This window comes from Diabrotica virgifera, chromosome 2 (assembly GCF_917563875.1).
Source record: "Diabrotica virgifera virgifera chromosome 2, PGI_DIABVI_V3a".
Taxonomy (NCBI): domain Eukaryota; kingdom Metazoa; phylum Arthropoda; class Insecta; order Coleoptera; family Chrysomelidae; genus Diabrotica; species Diabrotica virgifera.
The window spans coordinates 272,962,562-272,976,058 of record NC_065444.1 but is presented as its reverse complement, the minus strand read 5'-3'; the positions used below and the strand labels follow the sequence as shown (position 1 = coordinate 272,976,058).

The 13,497-nt window shown below is 32.5% G+C and overlaps 1 protein-coding gene across 7 annotated transcripts in view; it reads left to right on the top strand.

The window, feature by feature from the left end:
• The window catches only part of LOC126880627 (protein lap4-like), a 506,864-nt gene that overhangs the window by 127,708 nt on the left and 365,659 nt on the right, over nucleotides 1-13,497 (top strand). The gene's annotated exons all lie outside the window — the stretch shown is intronic.

The following is a 13,497-nucleotide window of genomic DNA, read 5'->3' as shown; positions in this document are numbered from 1 at the left end:
CCATGTGCACGAGCCTCGCAGGTGAACGTTATTTACATCTGCAGACTTTACATACATATCATTTTACAGCTAGACAACTGCGAAATGAGCTTGCCACAGCTTGTAATGCTCGAATAAGTGCCAATTCGGTTAGAAACAGATTAAGGAAATTTGGAATTAGAGCCAAAAGGCCTGCTACTGCTCCACTGTTAACGACAGGCACACCGTATGGCACGTTTAAGGGCAAGAACAGAACAAGTGGGTCTCGGTGGAGGTGGAGGTGGAGGTCGCGGTCGATGTCCATATCCATGTAAAACAAACACATTGTAGTGAATGGAAGAGAACAGAGCAGGTAAGTCGCGGTGGAGGTTTAGCGCGATGCCATCCAGGAGGTTTACATCGATGCTTTTGAAAATAAAATGAGTTTGTTTTACATGGATGTCTACTGCGCGGCCTACAAGGATGCTTCCCTGTGATTGGTCCGTTCGAAGCCAAGTTGTCATTACCTGCGCAATCTGAGTTGATACTTTTTATATAATCCCTTTTTTGTATTCAGTTAATTTTTGAATATCTAAAGTAATTAAATTCAGTAAATTTTTGAAATATGAAGGAGGATCTGATTATATACAGCTGACATTTCATCACCACCATCACTTGACTGACACAACATCGCAAAAGCACAGTCTTTTTGTCATTCAAATTTCATTAAACTAATTCACTTGATAGTGGTTCTAGTTCGACTGACAGCGCAGGTGACCTCCTTGCTATGTGCTGTCAACATCGACTGCGACTTAACTAGTACCATCCACCGCGACCTACACCTCCACCTCGACCCACTTGTTCTGTTCTTACCCTAAGGTTTGCAACAGAACATGTCGATTGGGATGTTAACGACTGGGCTAATATTATTTTTACTGATGAGTCAAGATTTACACTTTGTGGACTGCGCACAGTGTCTGCTGAATTTAACCTAAATTCAGCAAAAGTGGATTGCGATGAGAAGCTACTTCAGCACCCGGATACGCCTTTGCAGATTTGATAGAATTTTTGTCTTCTTCCTGTCATAAGACGAATATTACGCAGATTTTAAAATAAAATTTATAGAATTGCAGCAAATAAAGATACAAGAAGAATATGCGGTATTGAACGGTTATCTTTCGAAAGGGAACAAATAAAAAAAAAAAACAAAACGAAATAAATGCACCAAGAGCGAATAACAGACAGATTATTGAAAATAGTCTTATGGCCCAGAAAACTATTATGGAATATCTACAATAGACAAAGTAAACCAGTTTATTCAAAAGACACTTGAATCGGCAGTCGATATGTCCTGGATTTTACAAAATTTAATACCAACGTTGTACTATTATTCTTGCTTTTGATGTAATATATGCCATTTATGATATCTGAACTTCGACCTATGAACTCCAGTATTCTAGTTGCATTTAAAATATTTTCGCTCAAAGGAAATTCTAATGGGAACGAATACTCCGAAAATGTTACTAACTCAAAACCTCAGAACAGGATAAACATATTTTGCATACCGATACACGCGAACTAAATCTCAAGAGAAATATATGCCTTTCCAAGTTAAATTACAATTTCCCTTTGAAGAGAAGTGATTATAATGTGTAGATATGATTCGAGTATACACAATTTTCACTAAAAGAAGAAGAAAATAAAGTCTGCGACGTAAAGAAAAAAGTGTGCGACAAACTAAGTAGAATTTTTTGCGCAAAGTTGTGTTTACAAGGTATACAGTGAGCACGTAAAGGTTGGAATACATTCATTTTCTCGAAAATGGACGATTTTGGAAAAAAATCCCAAAACAGGTTAATTTTTATTTTAAAATTACGACTTACTGGCATATATATCATACTAGTGACGTCACCCGTCTGGGCGTGATGGCGTCATCGATGATTTTTTTTAAATAATAATAGGGGTCGTTTGATAGCTCATTTGAAAATTAATTCAGTTCTCTATTCAGTAATATAAACATTAACATAATTATTTATACAGGGTGTCCAAAAATATATTTTTTAATTAAATGTATTTACATAAAAAGAAGAATGTTTGTAATTTATTTAATTCAAAATACATTTTACTGCTATCAGAAAACAAAAAAAAAATGTTTGGTTGGCAAATAAATATTGTTTTTTGCTTAAATTCAATATTAAAGCCGCCACCCACCAGCCTCGTGACCGTTTGAACATTTAATTTAAGCGAAAAGCAATGATTATTTTTCAAATAAACATTTTTTTCAGTTTTCTGAGAGCAGTAAAATGTATTTTGAACTAAATAAATTACATACATTCTTCTTTTTTATGTCAATAAATTTAATCCAAAAAAATTTTTTGGACGCCCTGTATAAATAATTATACTAATGTTTATATTACTGAATAGAGAATTGAATTACCTTTCAAATGAGCTGCAACACGACCCCTATTCTTATTTAAAAAAAATCATCGATGACGTCATCACGCCCAGATGGGTGACGTCACTAGTATGATATATATGCCAAGAAACCGTAATTTAAAAATACAAATTGACCTGTTTCGGGATTTTTTTCCAAAATTATCCATTCTTGAGAAAATGAATTTATTCCAACCTTTACGTGCTCACTGTATAAGAGAGAATTTGTTTGGAACGGATTTGTTTTGGAAGGTTCAAGAAGAGAGGCTTACTGGTATATAAGAGAGGATTTGTTTGGAACGAATTCAGTGATATTTTTACTTTTAAGTGCGCATTATACATTGTATAAAATAAATTGTCAATTTTTGTTTAAAATATCCCAGAAAATCTAAAAAATATTTTCCGGAGCAAAATAGGGGATTGTTTTGAATTTGTTTAAACAATTTCTGTCCAAAAATTTCGCGGCACCCTTCAGGTTTGTGTAAAGGGAACATTTTTGAAGAATAATCGCCAAAGAAGCCGTATCAAGAGAAAATTAATTCATAATTCCTAAACGGTTTGAGAGACAGTGTTGAAATTCTGTACAAATTTTTATCTTATATAGGGCCTTATTCTTTAGAAAAATATGAGAATGGTTATTAAGTTTGAACAAAGATTAACGGAGAAATTATTTTTTTCTACCGACATTTTCGAAAGCTCGTAGGAAAAACTGATATTTCTATGTCGTGTATTTTTTTTAAATTAACTATGCAGGGTAAATCAACAGTTGATAAATTTTGTGTACGATAACGTTTTGATGTTTACAATGATTCATTTTTATATTTTGTAAAAGTACGATACTTATGATAAAGTGTTTCACGTTGAATTCAATGTAAAGTTAAAAAAATCATGTTAATTAATAACAATTTAATTACAAAAATTCAAAAAATAATTATAATTTTATATACATTTTGTTAGAATACCTAAGTATTTAAATTCTTAAGACAGGTAGGTATCCGTCTAATTAGCAAGAAACCAGTAGGAACTTTATGTACATACCATATATAAAATTTTATGTTTGTATTTGTACAAATTTAATTTTTAAAATTTAAAATTTTATGTACATATATTATATTTATGTACATAGAATATAATAAAGTATATTGCTCATACTTTATTGTACTGTAAATTATTGACTAATGATCAAAATTGCTCATTATATCAGCAAGACGACCATTAATATTCCAAGTCTAATAGACTTTAGCTGTTATGAAAATCATGTTGACATAAAATGGATTCTTTATATCCGTATGTTGAAAGCTGGAATACTTCAGTTAATTTGAATACATATAAAACTACTGAGTATAGAAATGCAAAGTAGAGAAAATTAAAAAGAATACTTCCTGCCCACAATCCTATAACAGGGTTGAACTTAGTCATCTACATTTTCTATGCATATTATATTTTATAGCATCTCACTAATACCATACTCCAGACTAGCTAGTTTATAATTTGCTACTCCTCAGATCAGTTTGACTAAGCCAGAGTTTACAATTATGGCCGTAACATTCTAGTAGGATCAGCACCACAAGCATGCAAGCACAGGTCTTTCTACTACTACTCTTACTTAAATCTTATAAAAACTCAAATAATAATATCCAAAGAGGCCATCATAAACTTGAACACATGCGTAGGATCGCCTAACGGTATTAGAGAAAATCCACAAGGAAAGGTTTCCGGTAGCTGGCTGTATACCATTAATTACAAAAAATTGAAGAAAAATCTTCTGTATAAAAGGTATATTTATTTTAAAAACCCCAATAAAGGGCTACAATTACAAAAATAGAACGTTTTCGCTCTAAAGAGAGCATCATCAGTGTTCTTTGTCTAAAGGTATTTGCCTATTTTAGGTAAAGAACACTGATGATGCTCTCTTTAGAGCGAAAACGTTCTGTTTTGTAATTGTAGCCCTTTATTGGGGTTTTTTAAAATAAATATACCTTTTACACAGAAGATTTTTCTTCAATTTTTTATTAGAGCAAAAATCATCAAAGAGTTATACTATAAATTTGGTGCAACTGGTACCAATACCTTTTTACCATCTGTATAACTCCGATAATTAAATTAATATTTATTGACGGAAAACTCCATTTTACAATTACAATTAAAAGTCAAAATTAAACATTGAACACAAGTTAACTTACATTACTTACAATTAAACTAACGACATCAAAAAAAAATTAAAATCAAATTAAAATAATTCACGTGAAATATGTAGTCCTTTTAAAAGCATTTAGTGTGACTCCCATAGTCTATATTTGGAAACTCATTTACACTAGAAACAATTCTATTTAAAGGCATATTTTCTGCATGACGTGTATTGCACGATCTAGCGGATAGCAAGGGACATCTTCTCAAATTCCTAGCTGGAACATAAAAATCTATACTAGGTGCAACAATAATACCATTTAACACCTTAAATACGAAATTAAGGTCAAAGTATCGCCTGCGATCCTCTAGTAGACTCTAGACGGTGCAAATGAAACATCTGCATGACCTGACTGGAATTCAATTGCATCCCTCTAGTACCTAATCTATACCGCAGTTATCTGACGAATTTATTTTGAATCGATTCAATTCGATATTTGTGATTCTCATAACTTGGACTCCAAATCACTGAACAATACTCTAGTAATGAACAAGTAAGAGATACAGTTTGGGGATTCTGGGTATTAACACTGTTTTGGAAGATTCTCAAACGCTTTAGAAGGTTCTCAAACCCGTCATCTCGTAGGCCACATATTCCTCAGAATAAACATAGTTAAAAGTTGCATTCCTACTTGAACCTTGTTAACTGTCATCATCAAACTGCCTGCTGACTAAGTACAGGAAATATTAGTTTTCACTGGTTTTACAATATTGTATGATACCTGTACTAGGTACTAGGTTTGCTTAGGTGATGAGTTCAGGTACCCTCATCCTCCACGCGTCTTCCTCAAATAGTATATAAGAAGGACCGTCCAAAAAATATGGACTTAGCAACCAAATCACTGCAATTCTGTATCAGTCCAGAGGCAAACATATCTTAAAAACGATTTCTTCAAGGGGCTGTTTAGAGAATATCATAACCCTAATAATTCTAACATTGCAATACTCAAATAGTACAATATCTGGAGGTACGTTAAAAAGAACAAGAAGAATGACAAACATAAAATTTGATTTAGCAACATAGAAAATACCTATGATCTTTTCTCGTGCCTTGTTTGGCCGTTGCCTTTAATAGTTCACTCATGTTAGTTTTCTTTTAAATATTCTTTATTGTTTATCTTGTTTTCATACTTGTTGGCTATACTTTTTACATCTCCGGTAACCTTTCAGAAACTCTAAATTAGTTTTTACATTACGATGCACCTAGAAAGTTGCTCTAATTTAGTAGTTAAATTTTACCGGTGATGACATTAAATATTAAAGTGCCACTCTCTGTTCTACCCTTAGGGCAGATATAGGTAAAAGGAAAGAAAACTTTAAAGCAAAATGCATTAGTGATGAAACATCGGACGAGCAAACTTAATGACATCATAAATGCATTATAAATAAATATTTTGTCATGTTTGTAGTAAATAAATGCTTGCAGTATTACGTTTTATCAGTTTATATCTCTTTTATTACACAAAAATATAAAAAATTTAAAATGTTTCACTACATTTTTGTAATCAATTGAGTATGATGTAATTTAGTCTGGGAGGTAGTGTCAAATTTTTACTAGGAGGTAGTTATTTTGGGGGTTAGTACTTGTTTGTTAACGAATATGTCTGTCGCGACTCAGTAGATGGAAAAAACCCTAGAAGTTATATGTCAAATATTTATCTCCATCCATATGGTCTACTGGCTAAGATACCTGGCTTTCACCCAGGAGGCTCGGGTTCGATTCCCGGGATGGAAAATCCTTTTTGTTTTTAAAACTTTCATTTTGATTTGAAAGATAATTGAAAATTGAAAATAATTTTTTTTAAAATTGAGAATGTTTATACATTTTTAATGAAAAATAATTGTTTTTATAATACTTTTGTGTATTGTGTCGTATAAATAATAAAAGCGTGAATTTTCACGTTTCACAAAACGTTTCATTTTATGCCGCGTTTTTGGGCCAGCTGACACATCATTTGTTAATAGGCTTTGGAACAACTAACTATATAAAAAACAGCCATGCCAAAATGCTCCGGTAAAATTTGGCGCTACCTCCCGGACTAATTGATTGTGCAAAATAATTCAACTGTTAGATTCATCCTGTGTATTAAAACAAATATGTATTTTTTATAAATAATTTGAAACACTTGCTTTGCTTTGTGTGTCACCCGCTTTTGAATATAATAATTGTTAATTGAAGCTTTAAATATGTTGCAACTTTTTATTGTTCGTGAAATGGAACGAAATTTTTAGCACGATGCAAGGTACTTTGTTGCTTGTTACAAAATTAATATTTACTAAACATATTTATAAAGCAGTGCAGGAAAACAGGAAAACGGATTATGTCGTAGACGCTATAATTTTGAGCTTTACCGCCTTCATAGTGAACCTAGTATTGGTGGGTCCATTAAAATAAACAGGCTGCAGTGGCCAGGCCACTTAGAGAGAATGAACGAGATGGAGCCGTCAAATCACATTTATAACCAAAGACTAGGAGTGAGAACAAGCGGCAGACCCAGAACACGATTTAAGTACCAGATGGAAGACAACATACGAGTTTAAGAATACTACATTGGAAAACCAAGGCGAAAGATAGGAAGGAATGGAAGTTAGGTAATTCTAGAACATTCCAAGATTTACCAGAGGTTGTAGAGCCAATGATGATAATGAATCCAATTGTAACGTTAAAACAATAATGTGAGACCGCTGGTACTGCAGTGTATTAATGTTATCCATTCCAGATTTTTCTGCAATCTTGCACCAGCTCTTTTAGAAAACCAAGGCGAAGAATAGAAAGGAATGGAAGTTAGGTAATTCTAGAACATTCCAAGATTTACCAGAGGTTGTGGAGCCAATGATGATGATGAATCCAATTGTAACGTTAAAACAATAATGTTGTGAGACCGCTGGTACTGCAGTGTATTAATGTTATCCATTCCAGATTTCTGCAATCCTGCACCAGCTCTTTTAGAAAACACAAGGCGAAGAATAGAAAGGAATGGAAGTTAGGTAATTCTAGAACATTCCAAGATTTACCAGAGGTTGTGGAGCCAATGATGATGATGAATCCAATTGTAACGTTAAAACAATAATGTTGTCAGACCGCTGGTACTGCAGTGTATTAATGTTATCCATTCCAGATTTCTGCAATCCTGCACCAACTCTTTTAGTGTCTAGTGAATGGGTACTAAGTATTTTTGGAGACTTGGTACTTTCAGTCATATCATCACAGGATGGTACTATTTTAGATCTGAGTCTCTCTTCCTGAAACGGTCTTATTGTGAATGTACCTAAACTGACAAATGTCCAGTTAGAAAGCGTGATCCTGCTAGGCATTTCTCCTTGTGTTCCGTGTCACCTAGACTTTCCAAATAGACTAGATTTTATATTTATACCACTACTGTAGATTTCTTCACCTAGTCCTTCTGTAGTGTTAGACATCTTGCACCATACGTAACTCTTTAGCCTGAGTTGTGGTTTTCCGCCGTCCCATACCTCTTGCGGGTTGATGTCAACCTGGAAAGGTAGGTATTTTAGGCATGTATCGGGGTACCATATGGATCAGAAATCATCGTCTATTTGTTATCACTCATTTTATAAATGAGGTGACTCAGGTAGTTCTCAGTCTGTACTATTCAATTCCCGCCACCCTCCTTATAACGATTTACACAGGAAGACGAACAGTAATGGGTGCATAACTGCTGCTGATATGCTTCTGACAGAACCTGTAATTTCGTAGTTCCAAAGCAAGTAAGTTATTATGCCTTGTTCAATTTGGTGGAGGCATTTTTGTGTTATACCTGTGGCCACCATTCCACTGATTCTTCTTCTTGATGTGCCTATCCATGACGAATGTTGGCGATCATCATGGCAATCTTCACTTTATCTGCAGCAACGCAGAAACGCTGCACAGATGTTGTGTTGAACCAGGTTCTGAGGTTTTTGAACCAGAATGTTCTTCTTCTTCCTGGACCTCGCTTTCCAAATATTTTTCCTTGCATGATGTCTTGTATAGGAGGGCATATCTGGATTTATTTCGCATAATGTGTCCAAAGTATTCCAACTTTCGAGATTTGATGGTGGTTAGTACTTCTCGGTTCTTCCCCATTCTTGCTAGCTTTTCCGATGCGCGCTCTTATCTCTTGGCTGTTGGTCCATTCTTCATTTATTATGGTGCCGAGGTATTTGTAGTGCCTCACTCTTTCTACAGGGGTTTGGTTGATATAGAGATTCCACTGATACATTATGTTATTGTTGCTATTACCGTCAATATTATAAATGCAATATAACATGTCTTGTTATCGACCCCATATTTTTGTATGATTGCCTTTGGCTACCATTAAAGGAGTTATCTCTACCTTCATCATTCGTTCCATCTGCTGATTCCAAGTAAGCTTCGAGTTTAACATTACTCCAAAGTAGTTTACTCAACAGGTTACCTGTACTGATGTCCACCAGTAACGTTGCATGTATCACACGGCTCTTCAGCATACAGTCTATCCACCTGCAACTTATTTTGACTTTTCCTTTCAGCCCAATTGCCATTGTAATAATTGTTTCGAAGAGGTATTATCGAATGCTTCTGCTATATCGAGAAATGCACCCAACATGCTCTTAGTGTGCAACCTAGTGCTAAGCTGGCCTGCACTATCGGTAAGTCAGGTGTCATGGTAGGGGGTCAAATTTTTCTTATAATACCCCAGGCTGTGGGTGAAAAATAGGTCAATTTCAGGATATAATTCAGGAATTTTTGAAACCTATCAGGTGTTGTAAAGGACGAAGCCAGGAATAACTTCTACTAAAATGTAACCAAAAATATTGTGCGCTTTTTTTTTAATTGCGATTTTCATTTGTTAAATTTGCAATTTTTATTGATTTTTAATTTTGTAGCTTAGGATATTGATTTTAGAGAAAAACTTTTTAATAGAAAGTTGTAGTAAATTAAAAAACCTACAATTTGAGCTCTGGTAAGTTTAATTTCGTTAATTGGTTATTGCAAAACAGCCTGCGAAAGGTCCAAAATGGCCGTTTTTTACAATTGCTTTATTTATTGTACAAATAATTTTTTTTATTTTTTAAAGCTTTAAAATGAAGATCTTTCAATTCCAAACATAAAAAAAATTGTAAAGCCAGATTAACGAATTTGTTGCTTAGATATTATAAATTGTTTATCACAAGAGGTCAAATGTCGAAGGCTATAACTTTTAAAAAAAAATCGTAGAAAGTTAGTGAAACATCCAATCTCCTTCGAAAGATTTATATTTTCATATTCTGATGTAAATAAATGCGTAAAACATTTTTAAATCTCTAATTTTTGGGTTTGAAAATAAGGGGGCAAATTTCGTTATAAACATTTAGAGCTGAAGCGGCCCTGTACATCCTATGAGTTTTTAACTTACAGATTATTGTTGCTAAAGATGAAACAAAGATTTATAAAAAAATAAAAATTTTCTACAACCAACTGAAGCCGAGATAATTGTTTTTTTTTAAGTCGTAGTGCCTTTATTTATAACAATTAAGAAATTATTTTACAGTCATTGACTAAAGAAAGACTTATATTATCTTAAAATAAAAATTATTATAAAATATAATTACATTTAATTATTAAAAATTATTTTTAAAATCGGTGCTTTTGCGAGCGGCCGAATTTTGCAAATCGCCCGGCTCGCTTCAAATCCGCGCGGTCGGAAAATTTTCACGTAACTTGTATTAAATTTTGACAGAAAACAATTTAATAATATTACCGTTATAATATACAATCTATTTACCACTGTATTTGTTTTTCTTGATAAACTTTTATATGTGAAATTTCATTTCTGAAGAAATAATATTACAAAAATGATACATATATATGAAATATATAACTATATTTTTAATTTTTTCATTGTTATATAAATATAATAATAATAATGTTACTTCTTACTATAATATACATAAAACTTTTTCTTCTTGTAGTGACTATTCTATTTGGATTTCACATATAAAAGTTTATAAAGAAAAACAAATACAGTGGTAAATAGACTGTATATTATAATGGTAATATTATTAAATTGTTTTCTGTCATTTAATACAAGTTACGTAAAAATTTTCCGAGCGCGCGGATTTGAAGCGAGCCGGGCGATTTGCAAAATTCGGCCGCATGCAAAAGCACCGATTTAAAAAATAATTTTTAATAATTAAATATAATTATATTTTATAATAATTTTTATTTTAAGATAATAAAGTCTTTCTTTAGTCAATGACTGTAAAATAATTTCTTAATTGTTATAAATAAAGGCACAATGATTTAAGAAAAAAAAAACAATGATCTCGGCTTAAGTTGGTTGTAGAAAATTTAAATTTTTTTATAAATCTTCGTTTCGTCTTTAGCAACAATAATCTGTAAGTTAGAAACTCATAGGATATACAGGGCCGCTTCAGCTCTAAATGTTTATAACGAAATTTGCCCCCTTATTTGCAAACCCAAAAATTATCTCGGCTTCAGTTGGTCGTAGAAATTTTTTATTTTTTTATAAAGCTTCATTTCATCTTCAGCAACAATAATATGTAAGTTAAAAACTCATAGGATGTACAGGGCCGCTTCAGCTCTAAATGTTTATAACGAAATTTGCCCCCTTATTTTCAAATCCAAAAATTAGAGGTTTAAAAATGTTTTATGCATTTATTTATATCAGAATATGAAAACATAACTCTTTCGAAGGAGATTGGATGTTTCACTAACTTTCTACGATTTTTTTTCAAAAAGGTATAGCCTTCGACATTTTACCTCTTGGGATAAACAATTTATAATATCTAAGCAACAAATTCGTTAATCTGGCTTTACAATTTTTTTTATGTTTGGAATTGAAAGATCTTCGTTTTAAAGCTTTAAAAAATAAAAAAAATTATTTGTACAATAAATAATGCAATTGTAAAAAACGGCCATTTTGGACTTTTCTCAGGCTGTTTTGCAATAACCAATTAACGAAATTAAACTTACCATAGCTCAAATTGTAGGTTTTTTAATTTACTACAACTTTCTATTTAAAAGTTTTTCTCTAAAATCAATATCCTAAGCTACAAAATTAAAAATCAATAAAAATTGCAAATTTAACAAATGAAAATCGCAACTAAAAAAAAAGCGCACAATATTTTTGGTTACATTTTAGTAGAAGTTATTCCTGGCATCGTCCTTTACAACACCTGATAGGTTTCAAAAATTCCTGAATTATATCACGTTTTTTCACCCACAGCCTGGGGTATAAATAATTATTTAATATTGTGACAAGCAATCAAGGCAGCCTGTAATATTAATTTATGTATTTTGTATTCGTATAGACCTAAATTTTGCTGTTTATTTATTGATTAAATTAATGGTTTTATGAATTAACAATATTTGATGAAAAATATTATGAGCAGCAAAACATTTTATTTTGTAATGTAGATATGCTTAGTGTTATGAAATTGATGTTGTGTTGTGATTGTTTATTGAAAGACAAAATTATTAGAGACAAGTAAATTTAACACAGGTATAAGAAAAGGCACTCAACTTTAAAAAATATTTGTGTATTGATAAAGTACACCTTTTCATATAAATAATATCTTTACAACCCCCTCCCCCCAAAAATATTTGTGTATTGATAAAGTACACCTTTTCATATAAATAATATCTTTACAACCCCTCCCCCGAAAATAATATTTTTAAAAACACGTCCATTGGCCTCCTAATTATTTTTTGCGTCTCATACGTTTCTTTACTAGAATATACTTTATCCTTCTCTCTTCTTGTTCATCGTCTTTTGATTCTCCCGTGCACACTCACTTTTCTTCTGGACACCATACCATACCCCAAGTCGGGTCATACTTCTTCCTCTGTCTTCTTCTTTACATACGTGTGGATTGATTTCCACCGATCTGACAACGATAATATCATCTCCTCAACCATTTACATGATTTAGTGTGACCTGCCTCTCAGTTTTATTTCCAGCAGGCTCTGTTACCACCAATTATCACCAAGCAGCAGGATATGTGACACCCTGTCCACCTTCTACCCTCTCTTTAGCACCATACATACCTTTGAGCATGTTTTTTTTTCGCCTTTTCAATTTATTCACATCTGCTATTTTCATTGTCATTACTTTACTACCATATGTCACCATGTTTTTTTTTCTGGATACATATTTGGATTTCATCAGTGATCTTAGACGTCCCATTTTTTATTTCTCCTTTCCATTCTGACTCTCATTTTTATTTCTTCATGTCCTTTTTCTTGTATATAATAATTTCCAGAAGTAAAATCGTTCACTTTGAATGGACCATCTTCTTTTTGCTCTGTAGGATTTATTTAAGGGATTCTTTATCTTTAAGATTAGGATTTATTAAGATATTGATGCGAGATCTTTTTCTGAGAATGATTTCCAGTCCTAGATTAAACAGAGTCGTAGATAAAAGGTCGACTTGTGTGAGACCACTTTTGATTTCTAACTTATCAAATAAGAAGCTTCTTTATACTACATGATTTCGTGTGACAATCTTACCTTAATTAACTCTTTACCAGTTTCATCGGTATCCCCAAAGAGTTCAGTGTTCCATAGATTTTTTTTCCTAGGATTTACGTAGGATTATCTTATGCTGATAGCAAGTGGTCAGGATTTCTGTTCTAAAATCTTCTAATTTGTTTAGTCTCTCTCTCTCTCTCTCTCTCTCTCTCTCTCTCTCTCTTAGCAATTTGGATAGTATTTTCTAACAGATATCCAACAGAGCGATATATCTGTAACAAATTCAAGATCGCACAATAAATGAAATGTAACAAAACTACTACACAGTACAACAAATATTTACTTGTATCTAATAGGTATGGAAAGGCTTCAATTAACATTTTGTTTTATTGTGTATATTTTTTATTATTTTGCATTGTGTGTGTGTTCGTAAATGTAAAGCACCTTGTTTTTCTGTCTCTTC